This window comes from Pinus tabuliformis, chromosome J (assembly GCF_031772625.1).
Source record: "Pinus tabuliformis cultivar Carrire ecotype Pingquan chromosome J, CPIR1, whole genome shotgun sequence".
In the NCBI taxonomy this organism is placed as follows: domain Eukaryota; kingdom Viridiplantae; phylum Streptophyta; class Pinopsida; order Pinales; family Pinaceae; genus Pinus; species Pinus tabuliformis.
Genome location: NC_142295.1, coordinates 1,079,066,803 through 1,079,093,329, shown reverse-complemented (window position 1 = coordinate 1,079,093,329; position 26,527 = coordinate 1,079,066,803). Strand labels below are relative to the sequence as shown.

Sequence of the window (26,527 nt, the reverse complement as noted above, 5' to 3'; positions counted from 1 at the left end):
TCTCTCACACAAGCAATACTCACAACCTTCCTTGAGGAATCTAGCAAATCCACACTTGTCACACTAACTACCTACTAGCAGCAGCACTCTAAGCACTATGAATTCCACACTATCCAAACTAGCTACTCATGGCAATGGTGGAGGTTTAAATAGGAGAAGGAGTCTCCATGAATGGTGGGAGGATGAGCTTATCTCCAAGGAAGGTGGCTCAAATGACGAACAAACATGCCATAGAAGGTAGGGCGACATTCACAAGGCCAACAACCAGGTCTGGAGTCATCTGGAAGGCTGGCTGTTAGAACAAACTCACCCAAACTGGATCAGTGCAGGTCCATAAATGCACTGGAGCACTGACATCGCATCTTAATAACGGAGCAGGCTGTGTCAGCGCGACTTAATATAATCATATGATGCGTTGGCTTATGAAATTCGACCAGCGCGGAAAACCCGTGTGCTTCCGCGTTGGCAGCGCATCAGTTGCACTATCAGCCGCCAGTCAGCGCGGTTATTTTAATAACAGTCGCGCTGATGAAATAAACTTTGGCAAAGTGGGTCATTTGGCCAGTTTAGAGAGCATGAGCATGGTTATTTTGAATTCATGACACAGTAGGGAGACTGACAGGGAAACAGTGACAAATTACTGCGTAACAGTTATGATTTTGTCAATTCATGGTGTAGTTTCTATCTTCTGTATAGACTAAATTTTTTTATTAGCAGCTGACAAGCTCATTTACTTCTGATAAGTCATGGCCTTTATCAATGTGTGCATAAGTTCATTTACTTCCGACAAAGTCATGGCCTTTATCAATGTGTGCATAAAACATTGAAAAAATAGTAAACAATTGGATTTTTTATTTATTTATTTTTATTTAGGTCTAACATCTAAAAGTTTTAAACTTCTTGAAAGATACTACAAGAATGGTAGCATATTGTGTTCAATTTATTGTTCTATTTAAATTATTTATGACTATAACATACATATTATTTTCATTTGTTTATGTTTTGAGTTACATTACTCACTGGATTGAATGCAACCTCAGGAGTCAATTTTCTCTCTTCAAACCAACTCTACACAAAATGACCAAATGAGTAATATAATGTTATGTTAATAACAAAACAATTAACAAACTATTTTCAAGTTCATGCATGTGAATGCACAATAAATTACCAAGTAGAATGCATCATTATGAAAATATAATTCATCGGTTTCTTAATACTAGTAAAAGATAAATCACCATACCATTATTGGATTACCATTGCTCGACTCCTACTACATTCCCAACATTCAATAACAAGCTTTACCTGGTTTGCAAAGTAGACAAGTTCATACAAAGTATGAATTCAATTAAGAAAATGTATCTCGGATCAATTGGCTTCCCAAGCAAACAAGTTTAAACAAAGTATTAAATTCAATAGTATGAATTCCATTAAGAAAATGTAAGTGGGCTCAATTGGCTTCCCAAGTAAACAAGTTTATACGTATTAAATTCAATAAAAAAAATGTAGCGTGGTTGAAATGGTTTGCTGTGAAAATGTAACCGTGTTCAATTGATTTACAGAGTAAACAAGTTCATATAAGCATTAATTCATTTTGAAAAAAATCCATAGAAACTGAGTTATTAATTCAATTAAAAATTAAGTCTCTTTAGAAATTAGGTTCAATATGGATTGGCTTGATCTCTTTAAAAAATAGATTCAATCTGGATTTTTTCGGTTAAATCTTGAAAATAATTTTATAAATCACATAAATTTTGTATAATTAAAGACTACGCATATAATCTCCAAATACATAGTCTTTGTGTACATACTAAACGGAAACCTATGTACATACTAAACAACAACCCTGCATACAGATATAAGCTTATCATACCAAGTTTTAGAAAATGTTAATCCATTTTCATTCAAGGTAATATAACTTTTGTGGCCTAACACTACTTCATTCAAGTTAATATAACTTTCATGGCCTAACACTACATGACTAACTGTATAAGTGATCTTATTTGAAAGAAATGAACAAACATTATGGCAGGGACTACCAGCTAGATGTAGCACTTGTTGTATAATGGTTTTCCATTGTAATTTTTTTTTATTCTTCCCTCTGAATCAAGATTTAGAATTATGTTATTTTCATAAGTATTTGTACAAAATATTCCCTCTATTATCACCCAACTTTAACATGATGTAGCTGTCTCCTCTGAGTTTGTTATTTCTAAATAAAAAATAGAAAATATTATAAATTATCATGGGTGGATGCGGTAGTGTGTGTGATTAATAAAGTTTAAACACCAACTTTATAATTACCTTGTGTAATAGTGTCTATTCCTAAAAACTCTGACCCCATTAGAGTTGAAGTTCACTTTAATTCTTAAAGAGATAAATTAACAATTGTTAATGTAAATTCATATTTCCAATTAGTTGTAGTTCCAGAGGTTGTGAAGAAAAGTTATTTCCTTCCTAGTCATGTTTAAATCTTACTTTATAATGATTAAATATGTTTAAATCCCACTTTTTCACGGTGTAAAATAATCATTTTAAAAATTTGAAATTCTCTAGAACCTTCCTCTTCTAATCTTGGTGTTTGCCAATATTCCTCCATCCAACCAAAGTGGAGTTGTCTCGTTGTCTCCATCCAAGAAACTAGAGTTGTCTCATTGTCTCCTTCGTGTCATGTAAATTGTTCCACGGAATCTGGGTGATATGATTTTTCTGATTTGCACTCCAACAAATTATACTCATCATGAATTCAATACATAAAAAATGAAATTCCTCTCAAGACAATTATGTGGGATACAACTTGATCCAATTCATGCTTTTTTTAAGAGAGATAAAATTTATCAGCCTGCCTAAATTTTATTCTCCTAATTGACCTACTTTCCTTGAATGGCTAACCATTATGAACATCTGAGGTAGTAATCATATGTTTCCTTCATTTACTTCTATATAAGGAAAGAAAGTTGATGTTTCTTGTACAATCCATAATGTTGAAAGAGAAAAAGGTGTGCCTAATAATCAAATAACGAACTAAACCAGGATTGCCTTACATTCCTCACAAAGTGGATATTTATATGGTGATCCATCCTCATGCTTAGACATGCATGTCAAGCTTTCCCAAGAGGTCATATTTCTCCTGTTAAATGTGATGCCCTGGTCATATAGTTTGTTTTGTTAGATACCATTGAAATTTCTTTCTACAAATTAATGTCAACTTTCTTTGTCACTAACTTCATTGTCGCTATTTCATCAGTTTTCTCATTTTCACTTAAAAACCTCTACTCAAGCCTCTTTGCCTACTTTCAAAATATAGTACCTCATCTCATCGTATGTTCTAGAAGAAGGCTAGATCCCATTCTCGACCTTCTCCTCAAGCTAAGCATAGGATTCTTCCCCACGATTTTTCTCCAAGATCCCTTTTATAAGAACAATGTAGGTTTTCCTCCCTGGATACACATGGTTCAAAAATATATGCTTCCAAGCTCTCAGAGCCATGTTGACAAATGATTACAACATTTTAAGAGTAAAAGCAGGACCTGATAATTTAGTGGAAGGACAGGAATGGAAAGCTAACAAACATTGAATTCAACTTATTTAACAAACATATATACATATTGAAGCATCTCTAAGTTAATTTTGATCATGAAGGGAATTATTTCTAGCCAAAATAATAAACTCCACACTACATATAAAATGAAAATAATCCAATTTTTTGCTTGAAATATTAGATTAAGATCTGTGAAGTTTGGACCTCATCCTCACTAACAAAATTAACTACATCTGATCAAAACCTAAATAAAAGCCCCATTGAATTTGTTCATGTTTTTTTTGCACACAAGATTAACTAGAAGGGAGCCCAACACTTTCATCCAAAGCAAGAGCCGAGGCATCGATATCATCAGTCACATCTTTATTTGAACCTTTTCCACTTTCCCATGCATGAATCATGCCTCTACTGAATCCCAAACCTGAAATCAAAATAAAAGTGACACAACACTTCACATGGAGCCAAGCATGATTTTAAAAATATAAAGAAACATAGTTCTAACATTGATTGAGTCCAAGCATCATAATGGAAAATACAGTGTAATGGAATTTCATTTAAAGCCAATCTCAAATACAAGATTTTAGGCCCAAAAACTAACTTTGTTCATGTTTCTTCTGCACACATGATTGACATGTTCATTGAGAATTTTAAATTCAAAAACATATTGACTTCTGAAATCAAACTTTTTGTTAAAGTAACTAGAGGGGAACCTAGCACTTGAATCCGAAGCAAGATCTTAGGCCTTGACATCATTTGTCACATATTTCTTTGAATATTTTCCACTTTCCCATGCATGAATCATGCCTCTACTGAATCCCTAATCTAAAATAAAAATAAAAGTGACACAAAACTTCATGTGGAGCCAAGTATGATTTTAAAAATATAAAGAAGCATAGTTCTAACGTCACTTGAGTCCAAGCATCATAATGGGAACTACAGTGCAAAGGAATTCCATTCAACGCTAGTTTTAAATACATGATATTAGGCCTAAATGGTAACTTTGTTCATGTTTATGTTGCACACAAGATTAAAATATTCATTCATAATTTGAAATTCAATAACTTATTGACTTTTGAAATCAAACTTTTCATTAAAGTGACTAGAGGGGAACCCAACACTTGCATCCAAAGAAAGAGTTCAAGCCTCAATTATCATCTGTCACATATTTCTCTGAATCTTTTCCTGTTTTCCATGCATGACTCATTCCTCTACAAAATCCCCAACCTGAAATCAAAATAAAAGTGACACAACACTTCACATGGATCCAAGTATGATTTTAAAAATATAAAGAAACATAGTTCTAACATCACTTGAGTCCAAGAATCATAATGGAAACTACGGTGCAAAGGAATGTCATTCAAAGTCAGTTACTAGTTTCAAATATAGGATTAGACCTGAACAATGACTTTGTTCATGTTTCTATTGCACAAAGGATTAACACATTCATTCAGAATTTGAAATTCAAGAACATATTGACTTCTGAAATCAAACTTTTTATTAAAGTAACTAGAGGGGAAACCAACACTTGCATCCAAAGCAAGAGTTCAAGCCTCAATTATCATCTTTCACGTCTTTCTCTTAATATTTTCCAGTTTTCCATGCATGTCTCATGCCTCTATCAAATCTCCAATATAAAATCTAAATAAAGGTGACACAACACTTCACATGGAGCCAAGTATGATTTTAAAAATATAAAGCAACATAGTTCTAACATCACTTGAGTCCAAGCATCATAATGAAAACTACAATGCAAAGGAATGTCATTCAAATCCAGTTTGAAATACATGATATTAGGCCTATTTTTTGGTTAGATGCTTTTGAAAAGCCTACTAATATGGCCCAACCTCTACCCCTAAATCTGCCTTTGCCAATACCACAATCTCTTTCCCTACCACCTCCAAAATATACAAAAAAGAAGAAGAAAAATAATGCCAATTACATATACCATTAGTGAATGCCAGTGATTGTATTAAAAAGCAATTTTTGGGATTTACACTCAACTCCATGAGAAAAAGTCTTTTTCTAATTGACTTCATCATCTTGTAATGGGTCCTAATAACTATAGTTCAAATAACTTATATAATATCAGTGCTTTCCTTGCAACCCTCCACACATTATTGATAACATATATTAGAAAACTTTTATCCATATCTAGAATGGAAACATAATTCCATCCAACAATATAAACTTGAAGAAATATGCCTAATGGAATTTTCATCCAGTGGCCTTGGTGAAAGAGGGATGAAAACCATAGAGACATGTCAAGTATTTCCAATGTGAAAATTATTGAAAAATCAATTGGAGCATTGAGAAAAAAATTTCCATTGTTATTGTATAATATTGTTTATCTTCCAATTGTCTTATGATTGAGTACTTATTTTAACCACCTTTAATTTTTATAGGCTAAATTGCAGTGTGTGTTTGTAATCATGTTAAATCACAATGTGTCTTTCACATTCACATGCAATTGGTGTAATGGATGAACTTAGCTTAAACTTAGCTATCTCAAACAAGAAATTTTGCATTCATAATGTAGACATGGCACTGCAAAATATAACAACAAATGAACTCTAAATTCCCATTTTACTGAACAAAATATAAATTATTAATTATCGTAGGAGCCTTTACCAACATATATGCTCCTTAAACTCTCATAGGAAACTTAGGGCTATGACTACTCTCTTAATCCTCATATCCCAGTTTGTAGATACAATTACTTTAGATGAGAACTCTGACCAAATTTTATGAAAACAGATATTTTGTATACTAAAACTACTTAGGGTTATCAACGACATGCCATTAGGACTGTATTTAATTTCAATATATATTAAATACCTCTGCTACACAGGTCAAGTTGGAAATCATACAGATGACCCTTTGGACCTTGGCAAGGCCCCCACAAGGAACCATAGTGGGAGTTTGATAGTTGATAACACACTTGAAGCTAGTGGGACACCAATCCACAAACTGAATGGTCCTCTTCGTCTTTATGGTAGAAATTGTCGCATTCAATCCTTGGGCACAATTTCCCCTCAGTACATGAGACAATAAGCCATGTACTTGTCGTGGCATGGATCACATTTAGCCATCATGGATGATGACTTAAAGGCATTGCTGGTAATCTTAGCCACTGATAGTTGCTTGTGGTATTCCTTCTCGGCAGAAATAACTAGGGCATATGAGGAAAACATGACATGAATATGAGTATACAACACTAAGTTTGTATGGAATTTAGTGACATCAATGCTCAGAGCACCTTCAAAATGCAGGGATGCAGTTAGGGAAGATATGACCTACAATATCAAAAGGTAACCATCAAAACTCAAATAACATAAGCCATTAGACGAAATGAAACTAAACCCCAACTTACCTAAGATACAAGTCTATTAAGGTTAGTGTATGTAGAATGCTTGATGTCCAAGGAATGATGACATCTGGCATAGATGGCCTCATTATCCAACAACACAACCACATCAGTATGCTCTCGCAGTGAGTTTGTTGACAACATGTTGTTGTAGGGCTCATCTACAGATGTGGAAACATGTGGAGATGGATACACTGTGAAACACAACTTGGATTTTTTCCCATAACCAATAAAAAGCCTCTCCAACAGAAGGGGCCCTAGACCATATCAATGTTCACAGCACCATAAAAACATAGGGAGGCAGTCAGGGAAGATATGAACTACAATATCATAAGGTAACCATCAAAACTCAAATAACAGAAGCCATTAGACATAACTTCATATGAAACTAAACCCCAACTTACATGAGATACAAGTCTATTAAGGTTAGTGTATGTAGGATGCTTGATGTCTAGGGAATGACAACAAATGTCATAGATGGCCTCATTCTCCAACAACACGACCACATAAGTATGCTCTAGCAATGCATGTGTTGACATCACATTGTTGTAGGGGTCAACTATAGCTGTGGAAACCTGTGGATATGGATACACAATGAAACCCATCTTGGATTTTTTTCCATGATCAACAAAAACCCTCTCCAACAGAAGTGACCTCGAACCAAATCTGGTACAACCTCCCACAACATGGAAGACTAGTAAACCTTCTAGGCATGTACAGTTGTACTCCAACTTCCGGATTCGATCCAAGCACATACTCACAATTTCCTTACCAACTATTAACAAAAAAACAAAATGTCTTAATGTATTTTCAATTAAAGTGAACAAGATGAAATGATGATGTTGAACAAGGAGGGAATCAACTTATTGGTATAATGGCCATAAGCAAAGCTGTTGGCAGCATATTATTTGCCATTGGTCAGTTGCTCTGGGTGAAAAACATGTTGATATAAGCTCTATAACAGACTAATACAGGTCTAAATATGAGGAATCAATTTGATGCCAGTCATTGTTTCTATCGTCTAACACCAAAAACAACGACGCATGACAACAAAAGTAGCATGGGAGGGGATTTCTTCTCAAAGGAATGCCTTATGGAGTAATTATAAATTTATTAAAGCTTAAATAACATTATTGAGTTATTAATATTATTAATAAAATTATTAAAATTTAATATTACTTATTAGACATTAAGACTTACCTAAATATTAAAATTTTTATCAATAATAAAACAATTAAATTTAAGGCATAAGAGAAGTGTTAAGAAACAAAATATGACATTTAGTATGCGTGATATCCATATCTAAGACAGTCATGAAATCCTCTAATACTTTGTGAATAACTTGAGCTTTTTGAAGCATTGGAGTTGCATACACACAATGTCATCCACAAACTATTTGTGAGAAATTGGAAGGTCTTATCTGAATAGCTTGATTTCCTTCACCTTTTACTTTGAAACTATTGCCTTCAGAGCTTGACCTAGTCCTTCAATTGTAAGAATGAAAAGGAAGGGTGAGAGGGAACCTGCTTGATGGATTCCTCTTGAAGGAGAGAGTGTTCTAATGGGAGGCTGATTTAAGGGTAATCGTTCAATTGCAAGAATGGAAAGGAAGGGTGATAGGGAATCTGCTTGATGGATTCCTCTTGAAGGAGAGAATGTTCTATTGGGAGGCTTGTTTAAGAGCATTGAAGAATGCTGAAGATATTAACTCCTTAATCCAGAACCAGGAGGAATCTAGAACAAGTAGGACCAATTGAGCCTATTGAAAGATTTGGAGAGATCTAGGTTGATAAGTATGGACATTTTTTTGTGCTTTTAAGTAATGGATTATTCCTAAGATAATATTATTTTATTATTTAAACTATTGAGATGTAAACCTCTTTTAGAATACAAATATATATATATATATATATATAACATGGACATTGAAATATATTATTTATGCACAATATTCTCCATATTAAAATGTTTTTAAATACAGGGACAACAAGGGAAAGCCAGATGGCAATGCAGAGTCAACAAATGGATGGCAAGAGCAGTCGGGAGAAGAAAAACATTAATGAAGCATGGAGGACAAGACATTTGGGCAGCATCCCAAGGAAAGTGGGCCAGAAAGCGAGCCAAGGATGGACGAAAACGGGGACAGCTGGAGGTAACATTAAGACAGGGGAATATTAAAAGAGTAGAGTATGAGGGAAACCATGCATTTTGCATGTGGACGTGAAAGAAGGAAGGTGGTGAGCAAGAACGCATCGACTACAAATGACAGTTGCAGAAGAAAGAACAGCGCAAGTAGGTTGACGGGTATGTTAATTTTCCTTCCCCACTCCTAGAAAAAAGATTTAGCATGAAGTATAGAGTAGGCATGAAGGTAGATAGGGATGCTCTTCATCATTTCAGATTCAGTTACAGAGTTAGGGTAGTTTGGGATAGGGAAGAACCCCAGGAATCTACGGCTGGGAAGGGCGGGTATAAAAGTAAGGAGAAGAGAAGAAAGGAAATGAAGGACCCATCCACCCATGTCCCCTGTAACAGATTTGGAGACCCGGGTATCTCAAACCCTGAGCCTTTGCCTACTGAGGTGCACCCTGCCAGGAGCGAAAGGAAACCCGAAAAAATCAAGAGCGGAACCAAGAGCATCTCATAGGGAACAAAGAAACTGAAGCAAATCAGGAGGGGGACTCAGAACCAGAGGAATCCAAACCAGGGAGAGGGATAGGAAAGCCTAGGAGAGACAGGAGTGGCCTTGAAAGAAAGGCGGATCACTCGTCGCAGAAAAAGCACGCTAACTCTCATAGCATAACTCTAAGTGGTGGAAGATGGGAGCCAGAAAGCTCTAGAGAGGCCTTAGCTCTTCATAATCAAGACAGTCATAGCACGAGAGGACCTATGATGAGGGGTGGTAGCACTACCCTACTCAATTATATCACCCCAAAGGCTAAAACTAGCATCTGTGTTTATAATTTGATAGGTCTAACAAATAGTAAGGGGGCAACTGCAACCCAGTCAAAGCATTCTAAGGATAAGAAAACTGGGACGCTGACAAGCAAAAACATGGCACCCAGGCGCAGCAAGAGAAATGTAAAACAAGAAGAAGGAACAAGCAGCACAGGATAGAAAAAAGGAAGGAAATCGAATGGTGAGCAGATGAAGAAACTAATTGATGCCTACATGAAGGCAAATCCGCAAGAAGTCCGAGACCAAATTTGGGGTTGGGAACGAGACTTGAGAAAAAATATAAGAGGCAGAGACCTCCCTATGCATGAGTGGGAAGAAATGTTACAGGACCCAGGTACAACAAATGGTCGGCAATCTCTTTATCATAGGACTCTGCAATAGTACTAGATAATGAAACATATTGTTGCTCGAGCCATGACCCTGCATCATGAACATATGGAAGGGGAAGTGTTGAACAGGTAGGAGAGAAACAAGGAACCAGAACTTGGATGAGGGGAAATTCTGAAAGAACTGGCGACCATTCATATTCAAACCTATAGGAACAATCTTGCCTTGGGCCGAATTGAGTAGACTCTATCAGAGATAAAGTGGAAAATGTTCCAACAGGGATGAGAGCTCCCAGGCCCAGGGGTGAAGCCGCAAAATTCTGGCAGGAAGATGTTGAGCCTGAAAGAGAAGGAAACATTTCAGATAGCCTCCTCAGATGAGGAGTAGGTTATTTATCTTTAGTTTTTTGAATGTTTTTGTTTAAAAGGCCAAAGATAGGAATTTGGGAAATGGATAGTAAAGACAAGATGATACTGATGAATTTATTCAAATTTTGGAGTGGATACAATGCTGATCAATGGTCAGGTGACTGATCGAAGGTTTTGAATGCAAATTTTGAAAAAAGTAAATATAGAAAGTACTACCTTGTTTACAAAAAAAAAATTGTTTTTAAATACATCAATATAGGAATTTTAAAGTATTGTATATATGATTCATTAAATTTATCTATTATCAATAATATTTTTTAAATTTTACATATTAATTTTATATTAAGTGTTGAATGAATTACATATTTTTTTTATTAGAGTTTAATTGAATTGTTTCACTTTTCAATACTTTTAGGACATTAAAATATTTCCTTGTGGTTCATAAATTTTTTTTCCTTTCTTTATTTATGGACTTGATATTGAAATATATGAGTTAATATGGATATTGAAATAATTTATTTAAATCTTGTATTGAAATATTTTTTGAAAATGTAGAATTGTGAAACTAACATAAAAAATGAAGATTCTTTTTTTTTTCAATTACTTTATCTCTTCAAAGTTTATGTAAAATTATGTCACTTATCATCTACATTGAAATAATTTATTTATAGTTCAAAGTGTGAGTGAAATATTTTTACTACATCTTTTGAGAATGACATTATTGATGTTTTATAATGCTTTTAATTAAAACTAATTGTATAATCATTTTCCTAGTATAACTGACATTGTTTTTTATTTATAGAATATTTTATTTTTATTTTGAAAAGATAGGTGTCCAATCAAGGTTGACCATGAAAGGAACTACACATATATTGGGCTCTAGAATGCATCTCTGAGGACAATAACTAGTGAATTGAGTGACCTCAATGTAAAGGAATTAGACATCTCCTTCATAATGGGTTGTAATAGCAAAAATAGCTATCACAATGAAAATGATATAGCTTTAATTAAAACTTATCAAATATGTCATCATTATCTTTTTTATTGAGTGAATATTTTATTTTTATTTTAAAAAAGATATCTTTGAGCACAAAAAAATTACACATGTTCCTACTTTTGTAACATACACCTCTTTCAAAATAATTTATTTATTTTATTTCATTCTATGGTCAATTAGATATAATTTGGAATATTGACAAAAATGTCATTATCTTTTTTAGGTATAATTTGGGATATTGACAAAAATGTCATTATCTTTTCTAGTGAGATTTAATTTTGAGATGTGACATGTTGGACTCAAAATAAATATTTTTTGACTTCAAATTTTGTTGTTATATTGACCACCAAAACATATATATTGGTCCTATAAAATATAAATATATTTTTTAGGAAAAAAATACATTTTTTTAGTTAAATTTTTATTAAAATTATTACTTTTTATTTATTTATAGAAAATTATATAATTAAATTTTCAAATATAAAATTATATAATTAAATTTTCAAATGGAATGTAAATATGAATTTTTATTTTCCTATAAATCTTGATATAATATATAAAAATATTGTAGATTTTATTGAATTTATTATTTATAAAAAATTATATAATTAAATTTTTAAATGAAATGTAAATATGAAAGGTAGGTTAAGGTAGATTAAGCTTTATGAGAAAAATTGAAGGTGGAAACCACCTAGAGACATGTACACAGAGGTGTGAAGCTCTCAGGTTTTAAACTTGTAACTTTTGCATGTAAGTGAATTACTTTGTCATCACAATTTTTTCACCGGCTATTTTGCATAGTTACCAAGTTCGGCCAAATTGCACTGAATATTCGAAAATTCGCGAAATGGGTACAAGTGATCCCCAACTTCATCAATTTGCCGCAGGTCGAGCGATGGGTCGGTAGTAGACACGGACATACAACAGAGCAACAATCGTAAGTAGCAGGTTGCGAAAGATTGGCGGTCGAGAATGATTTTTGAATTATATTTGATGAAAAAATATCTTCTAAAGCTTCTGTACACTTTTGATAAAAAAATCTATCCTCCTCTTACTCTATTAAGTTGGTGGTGTAAGTTGAAGGTTAATCATATTTTGAGTACACAAAAAAATTATATATACATAATTGAAATTAATTTTATATATTTTTTTTTCAGCGAGAAAAAACCAGATAGATAATATTAAGAGAATATAATGAAACACATATACATCAGCGTTCCTTAAAGGAAATAAGAAAGATAGAAATGTAGATAATGGATGATGCATCCCAAATCGGCTGAAACAAATAATATGACATATAATCCTTATGAAGGAGGCAGGAACGACAAAATTTATATATATATATATTATATGGTTTGTATTTTTGTGTGGTTAAATTTATATATAATTATTAAAATTATATATAATACATTTTTAAATTAGAAAATAAAATATAGGAAAATAAGGACAAAGAATTTAAAATAAACCAAGCAATTAAATAAATATTTTTTTTATTGTTTATAAAATGTATATTTTTCAATTTTTTTTATTGAAATTTATATTTATCATGATAGAATTCAAACTCCAACTCGAATTAAAATTTGGTAACTATGTTATTTTGCAACAGGATATTTTCTGTAACATCCTCATCCTCAAATACGGAAGTAAAAATTGAAATTAGTGTTGTTAGTATTTTGAATTTTATTTTTTGTAATTATGAAAATAAATAGAAAAAGAACAGCTACAATAGATAAATAATGAATTTGTTTTGTGAAATTATGGAAATGGTTAAGAGTCATTAAAGAATAAAGATTTTAGGAGAATGTAAAGAAAGTTTGGGAAAACACTTCGAGGCACTTATTATTTAGTTTCCTTTCTTCTAAGTCCTAGAGATAAAAAGGGTTCCTGAGGGACAAATTGGGGCTTGGCCACCAGAGGGAAGAACCACCTGAAGATAAAGGCGTGAAAACTGCAAAAGTATTTCCAGAGTTGGTTGGACCAGTGGAAATTTCTCCTTGACTTTTGAGAAGTTCCAAACTGGACTAGGGTACTGAGGTTTGGAAGCATAACCTTGACTGGTTATATCTAGTTGTGCCAAACATTTGCTAGGGGGGAATCTGGACATAATTCCCAGTTCCATTGGAAGGCAGACTCATTTGATTTTGAACCCGAATTCTTAATCATCTACGGAATCTCAAATAAGTACATTACATTATTCATTGGTTTTGATGATAGAATAAGTTTATAATAATGTGTGACATTGTGAATTCGCTTATGAATGGAAATTAACAATCTCAAAAGATTTCTTGTAAAAAAAAATTTATATGGAAGTTAGCTCGAAGTGAAGGTTTAATGGTTGGCACAAACCAAGAGTGTTTGTCCGTGAGTATGTAAATCCTTGATGAGGTGAAAGCTATAGACAATGTTGCTAATGATAAATGCATAATTTGTTACTCTTGTTTTGAGAATTGGTGAACTAAAAGGTGTGTTACTCTTCTTTAAATAATTGTTGAGATAACAAGTTGGATACTATAACTAAGAATAGACTGGTGAATGGATTCTTGTTATGGTTATGAACTATGTGAATATTGTTCTTCAATTTATTAGTAATACCCTCTAAATACAGAGAACAATCATGCATGGAAACCCAAGCTTAATGCTATCATAATAAAAACGAGTATAAAACATTTACACAAATATAAGCATAATTGTAGCTACTTGTGTTGATTTAGAACAATTAACAATGAGAGATTTTCCTATTGCACTATGAATCTCAAACAAACAATTATGCATTCTAGGATTTTCCTATTGCACTGTGAATCTCAAGCAAATAAATATGCATTATGGATAGCGAACTCGAGTTACATTTAGGCCATAGTAAGGGAAAACATCGAACCTACCACTATATTTACCTCATGGCCAGTCCCATTAGGAAAACGAGGAGATGGTTCCTGGTGGTTGAAAGTGAAACCTCAGACATTTTCCTTAAATAAAAGAAACCATGTTATTAGGTGTAGTTGCTAACATTGTAAATGAAATAATTCATAGCACACAAAAATGATATTAGCTTTAATAATACCAAATGAGTAGCAATAGAAGGAACCTATAACATTCATTCTTGCCATTCAAAGGACAGAACACATACAAGCTTCTAGGAAATATTTCATAACTATATTGAACTCAATAAAGGCAGTTCAAATCTCATAGCCTGTGAGACTGAAACCCTCAACAACAAAGTTACACTGAGGAAATCTTGAACAGTTAACTTGGTCGATGGTGTGGCAATAGGCCTATAATAGAAAAGAGCTAAATATGCAATGCAAAGCAATGGCTCTCAAACAAAAAGGAGAATAAATCATGCTTGATATACACATATTAATCAAAATTAAATAAGTATCACATTTAAGCCGCAAGAGATAAACCCAAGGGTGAAACCCTCTTAAAAACAAAGCTTAAAACTCGGTGAAATTTCGTAAGGAACTTGACTAAGTTCTTAGCTCCATTAATGATCTTTAAGTGCAAACTCACAACCTCTGAGGTTCTGTTCTGAAAGGAAAACACATTAAGAGTCCATTGCTCTTTCTGCATGTTAGGAATAACCTTTCATAAGAGCCACAGGGGAGAAATTATGATTACCAACCTAAAGATGGAGAGTCGTCCCTTCCGCACTAGTATCAGGAACCCTGAGCGTCACCCGTCACTCCGAAACCCTGCTGGCTAGCCTGTAAACAAAGGATACAAACATTAGGCTGGATATTCGCCTATGGCACCACAAAAAAGACCAAGAATTATTAAATGATTAAGGAGTACCAGATTTTCCTACAAGAGGGGTGGCCCAACGAATATAGAATGAGCACTAAGCATCATGAATACCCTCTATCGAGCGATGAGCGACAAGGAAATCTCGTGATGAAACTGAAACAATAAGGCCATATCGATGTTTCCAGTGGAGAATAGAAGAACTAGGGAAGCGCCGAGCTCATTTCTTTGGTCGGAAGGAATGAGAATGAGGATGCTCCACGGAGAGTTAGGTAGGAAATTACCCTAACCCTCCTGTCCTACCTCTCGACCCTCTAATTGGCTGCCTTGGGATAACAACATGGAGAAGCTGCCAAGTGGAGGTTGGATCAACACACACGAGGAGGGTGCCTCGAGGGTTTGAGAAACCATCCGTATTAAAATTAAGTGCATATAAGAGTTACCATGGTTAAATATCATAACAATTGTTAGGCAATGCAGCACGCAAACCAAACATATATTTGGAATCTCAGTCCAGTTCATTCCAATTAATGTTTGTACCATAATCAGAATCGCATATTTAAATTAATCAAATATGTAAGGTGTGATTGTACTGCTTTAGTTAATTCCACAATTATATTGAATAGCCTTTATTGTAATTTGGATGAGCTAGGCAGTATAAAGGAAGCTTAAATGTAAATTTTTTATTTACCTTATACTTAGGTTATGTAGGTGTGACAAATGGTATCAAAGCCCTTAGGTTGCTACATTGAGGCTTGAATGGATGATTATTGAATAAAAAAAGTAATTATGATACATGGAGGAAGAATGTTGGCACATTATGAGACGAGGAGCAGGATATGCCCCCTCTGGAGGGACAATCGTACATAACTCATAGGTGTGGGTACAATTGAGTGAGCCAAATCAAAACACAAATGCTGCACTACTGGAGACAGTCTAGTAACTACGAGCAGAGATGTTGAACTTATGAGCAGAAAATGAAAGATTACGATTGGAGCAGGAAAATATTATGAAGAGTCTGTCGGATAGGCAAAATCAAAGGAATCCTAATCCCAGTCAGGATGAGGAAAATAGAACAGAGTCACATAGACAGCAAGAGGAGCGTCCAGAGTCTGAGGGAGGGCAAACTGGCCATGAAGAATCTAATAATGTTTTTGATAAGAAAGGATTCAAGAGACAGAAAATTGAACTTCAAGGGGAATTTAAAAAGATCAAGCCACCAATATACAATGGAGAGGCTGAGGAAGCGACAAAGGCTTTTTTAATCAACATGAACAAACGCTTTCATATCTATGAATACAACGATAATTTGAAGGCAAGTTTAGCAATATACCAGTTGCAAGGTAAGGCCATTTTGTGGTGGGAAGAAATTAGAACAGTCAGGGAAATTGATGAACAGGAAGTCACATGGGAACAATTCCAGAAGCATTTTAAGGACAAATATACGATTGAGCGATTCTATGATGATAAGGCAAAAGATTTTCATGACCTGAAAATGGGACAAAAATCAATGGATGAGTTCATATCTAAGTTTACCTCCATGTTGAGATATGTTATTTACATTCAGGAAGAGAAGGCTAAAGTCTAGCGCTTCATCAACATTTTACCAATTTATATGAAGGAAAAGTTTGAATCCTAAGACAATGGATGGGGCGGTTTGGAAGCCTCGAATCTGCTATCAGCAAATGAAGCAGAAGGGTGAGGACACCAAAAATTGGACAAATAAAAAAGGGCAAAGAAATTTCTCAACCATAAAGAGCATGAAAAACACCAGTACCAGATATCTAGGTCGAAAAGGATCAAGTGGACCTGTGATTAGGAATCGATAAAGGTATAGACCTCAAAGTGAAGTGAAACAGAGCGAATCATCTAGCAATATGGAAACTAATCAGGTTCCTAAACTTCCTTTGCAGTGTTGGGGTTGTGGGTATCCCCATTACTACAAAATCTGTCTCCGTTGAGGGAGATCTGAAATGGTTGCAAACGTTCAAGAAGATTCTATTATGGTTGATATGGCAAGGAACATACCAAGTATTAATGCAGCATTGGAGGACTAGCAGGAAGAATACCAACCATCGATGGTGGAACTGGAAGGTAAAATATCCAACCACCCTGTTTCCATTCTCATAGATTTGGGTGCAAGATTAAGATATGTTAGCCCAAGAGTAGTTGATTTATGTGGTTTGACAAGTACAAAGTTTAGGAATCCTTGGATGTTCTAGTTAGCAACAAGAGCTAAGAGAAGAGTTAATACAAAGGTAGATGAATGTGTAACTCAATTGGCTGGACAATGGGTAAAAATCAATTTAAATGTGCTACCATTAGGTTCCTATGATGTATTAATAGGTATGGATTGGTTGGAGCAACATTGGACCATAGTAGATTGTAAGGCAAAAATAATTAACTTCCTATTTGATAATGGTAGCAGAGTAGAACTTTGGGTATTAGAAGAGAGGCTAAGTTGCGACCCATTAAAACTCATTGGTTAGGGAAAAGTATGCATAAAAGCTATCAAATTTACACAGTCCATGTAGGATTTACTAACTCTAAATATAAGCTATCTGTCTTGGACAACATACCAATTGTTCAAGAATTTAAGCATGTCTTTCCAGAGGATATTCCAGGATTACCACCCAAAATGAATCTTGATTTTACTATAGAATTGATCATTGGAGCTGCTCTAGTTTCCAAATCTCCTTACAGAATGAGTGTTCCGGAGCTGATAGAGTTAAAAATGCAACTTCAAGAACTATTGGATAAAGGTTATATTAGACCCAGCATGTCTCCTTGGGGTCCCTAGTTTTATTTGTGAGGAAAAAGGATGGTACTATGTGGTTGTGTATAGATTATAGACAACTGAATAAATTAACCATCAAAAGCAAGTACCCCTTACCTCGAATCGACGATCTATTTGATAAAGTAAAGGGGATTGTGGTATTCTCGGAAATTGATTTATGGTCTGGTTATCACCAGATTCATATTAAAGACGAGGATATATATAAAAAAACCGCATTTAGAATGCGTTATGGTCATTATGAGTTTGTGCTTCTACCATTTGGACTCACTAACGCCCCGACAACATTTATGAGTATGATGAATGGAATTTTCCACCCCTTTCTATATAAATTTGTTCTTATCTTTATTGATGATATCCTGGTATATTCCAGGAGTGTGGAGGAGCACAAAGAACACCTGTGAATAGTATTGTAGACACTAAGAGAACACCATCTCTACGCCAAGTTTAGAAATTGTGACTTTTTCAAAGATCAAATTCAGTATTTGGGACATATTATTTCCTTTGCTGGTATTGTGGTAGATCCAGAGAAGATGGAGACTATCATGAACTAGATGGTTCCAACCATTGTGGCGGATATACGCTCGTTTATGGATCTTGCTGGATATTACAGATGATTTATAAAAGGATTCTCCAAAGTAGCATATCCAATCACCTCCTTATAGAAAAAGGGAACAAGTTTTAAATGGTCGAAAGACTGTCAATAGAGTTTTGAAAGGTTGAAGCATTTTCTTACCACTACACATGTATTAAAAATTGCAGATCCAGAGGAATATTTTATAATTTGTACTGATGTATGTAAAGAAGGCATGGGTGAAGTATTAATGCAAAAAGATAAAGTGATTACTTACGAATCTTGTAAGTTAAAGGATCATGAGCAAAAATATTATGCTTATGACTTGGAGCTAACTATTGTTGTTCACGCCCTAAAGGTATGGCGACACTACTTATGGGGAAGAGATTCTTTCTTATGACAGATCATAACAGCTTAACAAACTTCTTTAGTTAACCCACCTTGAATGCATGCCAAGCAAGGTGGACTGCTTTCTTAAGTGAATTTGATTTTGAAATCAAACACCTGAAGGGAAGGGAGAACCGAATAGCAGATGCGCTGAGCAAGAAGTTGCATCATGTTTACAAAATTTCATTTAGTCGAGTGAAATTTAAGTTTTCTGATCAAATTAGAGAAGAAATTCAAAAAGGTCCAGAATATGAGTATCTCTAGCAGCAAGCTAGAATTGTGCAACATTCTGGGAAACATAGTGAGTATAGTATTAACTCTGAGAATTTGTTGATGTTTAGAGGTAAAATATATGTTCCTAACTAGTTATCAGTAAAACAAGTTACATTGGATGAATTCCGTAGCAGTCCTTACACACCCCACCCCGACTATCAAAAGTGATTCTCTGCAATTAGGAAAGGCTATTACTGGCCTGGTATGAGGAAGGACATTGTGGAATACCTAGCCAAGTTTTTGGAATGTCAGTAGGTTAAAACTCAGCATCAACATCATGTTGGGTTGTTACATCCTTTTGTTGGGTTGTGTTATATTCTTTCCACGACTAGCCCACGTAGTCAACCAGGAGGTTAGAGGGGGGCCAAAGCCACCCCTTCGTTGCGCTGATTGTGTAATGGGGGGTCACTGGGGGGTTTGAGGGGATGCTTCGACATGTATAAATATGTATTGTAACATTGAAAGGAACTTAATGAAAAATCAATCTAGTAGTCCCGGTTTTGGGATCTAGGGGAAAATCTCTGTGTATATGTGTTTTATGTGTTATGCTCTCACATTCTTTATTTTATATGTTTTAGAATTCATATGCAGGTAATTTCTTTATGGGGTTAAAACCTACATTTGGTATCAAAGCTATTTTGGCTTCAAGGGGATGCCTTTGTTGCTAAGGGGTTTCACTAGGGCCTGTGGCAGACCCTGTTCAGTGGGAGATCTGCGGGATCGATTCGGGTGGTGATAGAATATGGCGAGAAGTCGAAAGATAGAGATCGATAAATTTAATGGTCAGAGTTTTGAGTTATGGAAACTAAATATGGAGGATCATTGGATCGCGGTAGATCCAAGTACTAAACCAATGGGAGTGTCCAATGAAGAATGGAAGAAGTTGGATCAGAAGGCAAAGAGCACAATACGATTGTGTGTCTCATATTCAATATTGTTGAATGTATCAGGGGAAGCTACGGCTAAGGCTTTGTGGGACAAGTTAGGGACTTTGTACCAATCTAAGTCTCTGGCGAATAAATTGTTTCTACGGAAAAAGCTGTATAACATGAGGATAAAAGATGGAGAATCGGTGACAGAGCATCTGAATGCATTTAATACTGTGGTAAGTTATTTATTATCTGTTGATATTAAAATTTCAGATGAAGATAAGTGCATCGTTTTGTTGTGTTCTCTACCAGATTCATGGGATAGTCTGGTTATTGCAATAAATGCCTTGCAGTTTGATGAAATATTCTCATCCTTGCTTACGGAGGAGATGAGATGGAAAAATATGGAGAACCAGAATGGTAATGTCTTGTCTGTATGAGGACAGTCCTAGAACAAAAACAAAAATAAGTCATCAAGTGGGAGATTTAAATCTAGAGGGAGATCTAAATCTCTAGGAAAACCTGTAAAGGTAGTTTGCTGGAAATGCAGAAAGGAAGGGAACTACAAAAGGGACTGTAAATCTAAAGCTCCTGACAAAGGAAAGGGATCTAATGATGCTCCTTCTACAGAGGTGAAAGCCACCTCAGATGAAGGTGGGGATGTGTATTTGGCTTCTTCAAGTACACATGTAGATCATGAGGCATGGTTTATTGACGCAGGTGCATCTTTTCACTTCACTCCCCATAGAGAGTGGTTCTGCGAGTATGAGAAATACGATGGTGGTGATGTCTTCTTAGGGGATGATAGGAAGGCTAGAATCATTGGTCACGGAAAAATAAAGTTGAAGTTGCAAGGTGGAAGGGTTAGAACACATCCGGGTGTTCTACGTATTCCTGCATTGGCTAGAAATCCAATTTATATAAGCAAGATGGATGATGCAGGTGTAAAAATAGTGTTCGAGAAGGATACCTACAAGATGGTTCAGGGAGCACTGGTATTGATGCAAGGAGTTCAGATTGGAACTCTGTACATGCTGCAAGGTAGCACTGTTGTTGATGGGTGCAATAGTTCTATGGTTCCTGAAAGTGGAGCAGAAAATCTAGTGGTCTCTGGAGAGAAGAACATGTTGTGGCATCAAAGGCTTGGACATATTGGAGAGAAGGGCCCTCGAATACTTCATGGTAAAGGTATGGTATAAGGTATGAGTAATAGCTCTCTGGATTTTGATTTCTGTGAAAATTGTGTATATGGGAAGCAGAATTAGGTGAGTTTCCCCTCTGGTGGTAAGAGGGTGAAACAGATATGAGAGCTTGTGCACAGTGATGTGTCTGAACCTATGAAGGTTCCATCACTGGGTAAGTCTGTGTACTATGTATCATTTATAGATTACTTCTCAAGGAATACATGGATATATTTCATTAAGAAGAAATCTGAAGTCTTTGACAGATTTAAAGAATTTAAGGCTTTGGCGGAAAACCAAATAGAGAAGAAGATAAAGGTTTGAGGTTAGATAACGGTGGAGAGTTTTGCAGCAAGGAATTTGAAGAATTCTGTAAGAAGTGTAGTATAGCATGGTAGAAGACTACTCCATACACACCTGAGTTGTAGAAAGAATGAACAAGATGTTGATGGAAAGGGCAAGAAGCATGCTCAGTGGTGTCGGGTTAGGACAGGAATTCTAGGTAGAGGCAGTGGAGACATGTTACCTGGTCAACATATCACCTTCATCAACACTGGAGGATAAGACTCCATAAGAGGTATGGATTGGTAAGAAACACTCTCTTTCACATCCGAGGGCATTTGGATGTGATGCATATGTACATGTTCCAAAGGAGAAAATAACCAAGTTGGATAGTAAATCTGAAAAGTGCATCTTTATTGGGTACAAGGATGGTTTAAAGGGTTACAAGCTTTGGAACCCAGTAACAAGGAAGGTTGTGTACAGCCGAGATGTGGTGTTCAGAGAGGTGAAAGATTTTATTAAACATGAATTCCAACCTGTTGTGGCCAGCAACAACCCCCCTTTTATTTAGTTTTATTACTAATACTAAATAAATGTGGACCCTTCGAAAAAATAAAAAAAGTAGCACTTATATTCCCCTTTGAATAAAACATACTATCATAAACTTAGGAAAATACCCGCAAAATCCAAAGAACTTAAGTTTTATGATAAGTCCCGAATAAAATCATTCTCTCAATAATAAAGCATCGCATCACAAAGGGTAATGGAGGACATCATATAAGTAAAACTACCGAAATTGCGAAAACGCGATGCGAGATCGCACGCTTTAAAGACTCATCGCGCATCACAACTTTCACATACCACAAGTATCACCTAAGGTAAAATACCCCGACCCAGTGATATGCGATAGGGCATCTCGCAAATCGCATCTTGCAGAAACATGTGGTGATAGATGATTGTTAACATAACGGATTAGCGATATTGCGATCTGCGATATTGTGAAGAAAATCACAAAATCACCTTATCACAGATCTACAGGGCTCATCGTTCGATAAACTTTATCTCGTAATCTGATACCAAGTTATACGCATTAATGTCAATTTAATGGGTTAGTTGATGGTCATTAATGAGATAAGATTTAGATCTGATCGAAAGGTCGTTTCACGTGGGGTGACACATTTTATATGATTTCGGCATTAAGATCTTTCTCGTCACCTTATCTCTTACCATTATTCTTTCCTTACTTGTAAATTTGTAGAAGCGAAAAGCAGAAAAATATATGCAGCAGTGCTTAGAGTGTAATGGGAAAGAAGGGAAAAGCCCCAGTTGCTGAGGACAAAGAAATGACGCCCTTATACATAGACACCACCTGTAACAGAGATGTTGGCATAACTACTTGGGAAGGCATGTACAGTCTGCTCGAAGAAGAAAGTCCCAGAATTATGGAGGTTAAAGCAACAATAGATTCATGCAGGTCCTCTGAGGCATCAATCACAGAACTTGCATGTTCGTTCTCGCACCGGATAGCGGCAAGGCCCAAGATTCTTCCATATACAGACATGATTAAATGGGTACCAGACAGTGCTAATATAATAGACAGACAATTTAAGACTCGAATCCAAGACCTCATCGAGTCACTCACTCCACAAGATTAACGGTTTATGTATCATCTACCAAAACCGTGCAAGAGGTGAAACTAGCACCAGGGAAGCCTGGATTGAGAAACGGAGGCAGTTTCCGATGCGCTTAGCACTAATTGCGCATCGCTGGGAAAAATCTCTCGAGAAAGAAAGCCTCTGACCGCTCAGGTGCCTATAAGCCCGAAAAACCATAGGAAAAAAGCACTAAAGCCTAAAGGCGAGACCTGCGCTCCAAAACCAGCGGTATTTATCGGGGATATCGTTAGGTGGTATGCAAATTTCTGTTTATTTGGCTTGGCATGAATCGGATTAGGAAGGAAGAACTGGCAGTAGAAGAAGAAGCTACAGTGGCAAAAAACGTCATTGACTATGTCAATGAAAACTTGCATAGAGCAAACCTCATATCAGAGACCGCTCTGGGATTTCTCCCAAAGGCACAACATCTACAGACAAACTGGAGACAAAAGGCTGAAGAAAGAGCAGAGTCTATCAAGAAGTTAACCAAGTTGAATTGGGATTCTTACTAGCAGTACTTGGTTAAACCACACAGTCAATGCATGACTCTCAAATGTCTTACGAACTCTTCCGAGAAAATAGCGCCAGCACTTGCCAATTCTGTTTTTGTAGGGCAACTAAAATCGGAGGTTGGCCAACTGACGCTCCTCAAGCCAATGTTGAATGCTTGCGACCTCAGAGAACAGATACATAGATAGTTAATTCCAGATTTAGTTTTAGTTTTAGTTTTGATTTATTTTTGCCTTAGATGAGGACGGTCATTTAAACCTCCTCCTATATTTTTGTAATAGACTATTTTTAGTATTTAGTTAGTAGTATTTTAACCCCTCTCATGCATTTAGAGAGAGGTCCTGAAATTTGTAAAAAATGTTTCCTCAGAACATGCACTTCTGCACCCACGGAGGAGGTTTTGATGAATGAATGGAACGAGATTCATTGATATCTTTGTTTAATATCTACTACTGAAATGCACTTTTGTAGTCTTAGTAGATGTTGAATCAGGAAGAGATAAATCTATATTGTTGAAACTCATGAGTACAACTTGTTATCAATGGTACTTTTATCTCTTAATGATTTCTGCTTATGTGTTAAAGTGATATTTATGTTCAATTATTTATATATGAAGGCTTGAATGTATGAGTTATCACTTGGCACTTTTGTATGATGATGACTATTATGTTTATGCTTAATGTATGAATGACTTGTTATGTGATATGCTTCTCACAATTGTTTCAGCTAACTATTTATACAAAAAAATTTATTTTTATCGAATTCTCTTCTTGTAGCAATTGAATGATCTTTATTACCAATTGTTGTTAGAAATTATTTTAGATCGCATAACTAAAAAGTTAAATCCCGGGTTAGTTTTAGAATAGATATTTATGTTCATTAGAATACAATTGCATGTTATTAAATTAGATTTAGATTAAAAGCATTTTACTTAGAAATCATTAGAAAGGAAATATCAATTCTCATCACACACACACAAATTGCGAAACTGGTCCCATTATCCCCAGTCGAACCCACCATCCCAAACAGAAAATGAGTTGCTTTCAAGGTCCGAACCGGGTGGGTATCCCCCTTGTTGTTGACCTGATTTTTAGGGCTTCAACATATTTGGCGCTAGAAGGAGGGCTTGAACCTCTGAACTGTGAATGGCTAGTAAATCCATATCTAAATACCATTCTGAGAGTAAATCGCCCTCAACATCTCCGCTGACTTCTCCATCGCACTTCGAATCTTTGAATCTTGAGTGAGAAGTCGATAAAGCAACAACCACTGCCACAAACCCAAGCATTTCAGAGAAATCTACTATTGAACCTCCTGAAGTTGAGTCTTTAATTCATAAACTTCAAGGATTTTCCATATCACCGCAAAAGTCTGAAATATCTCAAGGTAGTGTGACTTCGCAATACAATCCTTCTCATCCTCTTACCAGATTGCAGAGCGAAAAGTTTGGTATTGAACCAACTGAATTACCTCTACCTAAAAGGAAAAGAGCAAGGAAGTCACCTAAAGGGTCTGATAGTGAGACTCTTTCATCATCATCATCCATTTCAACTTCTCCACTTTGAAGTCAACCATCCACCCCCCCACTTCAAATTGTTGTCCAGCAGAGTACTGGAACTTCAACATTTGCTTCTCAATCATCTAGGACTTTAATATCCTCATCTTCCCAACCACAAGGAACATCCTCTGCGCTTTCCTTTGTTAGTAGTTCAGCGATGGCCCAAACCCCATGGAATAACCCAGGGGCAGTCTTAATGCATGCGCCCTTGAGTCAAATACCGGCCCATCCTGAAAAATGGTTGCCTAAGTTTAATCCTGAAATAGGCATGTTAGAAAAAGAACACATAAACAACTTTATGTTATCTATAAATCTAAATGGGGTTACCAATGAAGATGTTGTTGTCTGTCTCTTCCCTTACACTTTACAAGGAGCAGCCGGATCCTAGTATTTTTCATTACCATCGGGATCCATCACTAGTTGGAACATTTTCCAAGAGCAATACTTGACTAAGATCGGAGATGATAGATCTATAGCAACACTAATCAATGATCTATCGAATCTAAAGACTAAGTCGAGAGAACCTATTAAAGATTTTAACTCGCGTTTCAACAAGCTTTTGAATAAAATTCCCACCGCTTCCAAGCCTAGCGAAGAAGTTTGAAGTGAATGGTACATATTTGCTTTACCATCAAACATATCGATCTTCGTTGATAGGGCTGCCAAGATGACATTGGCCGAAAACATGAAAGAAGCAATAGTGGTAGAAAAACGTATCTTAGCTTTAGAAAAGAAAAACGTTGTCGATGAAAGAAAATCTAAGAAGGTTACTTTTAGAGATGATCCTAAGAGAAAGCAATCAAAAGACCCATTTGATTTAGAAGGATTACAGAAAGTCCTAGAAACCATGTCTAATGAAATGGTTGACATTAAGAGACAAGTAGCAGAGACTTCTTCTAAAAATCCGTACAAGCCTTATAGAAAAAATCCTTCAACTGATTCAAAGCCGCCCAATGTTATAACAAATGCAGAATCAGAAGGAGAAGAAGAGGAAATTTCTAACGAGGAACCTACTGATGAAGATGAAGTTGTAAAAGTACAGGGAATGTGGGACTTCATCCTTCCAAACGAAGAGGATCAAGAGGCATCACCAGTCAGTACCAGAAGTAGAAATCAGCTTGATCCTCCACAACCTAATCCTAAACAGAAGAGCG

General features: G+C 35.6%; 1 pseudogene; it reads right to left on the bottom strand.

Moving 5' to 3' along the window:
- Nucleotides 1-6,355: 6,355 nt before the first annotated feature.
- LOC149230711 (tubulin alpha-1 chain-like) lies at nucleotides 6,356-10,545 on the bottom strand (annotated as a pseudogene).
- Between the last annotated feature and the right edge of the window lie 15,982 nt (nucleotides 10,546-26,527).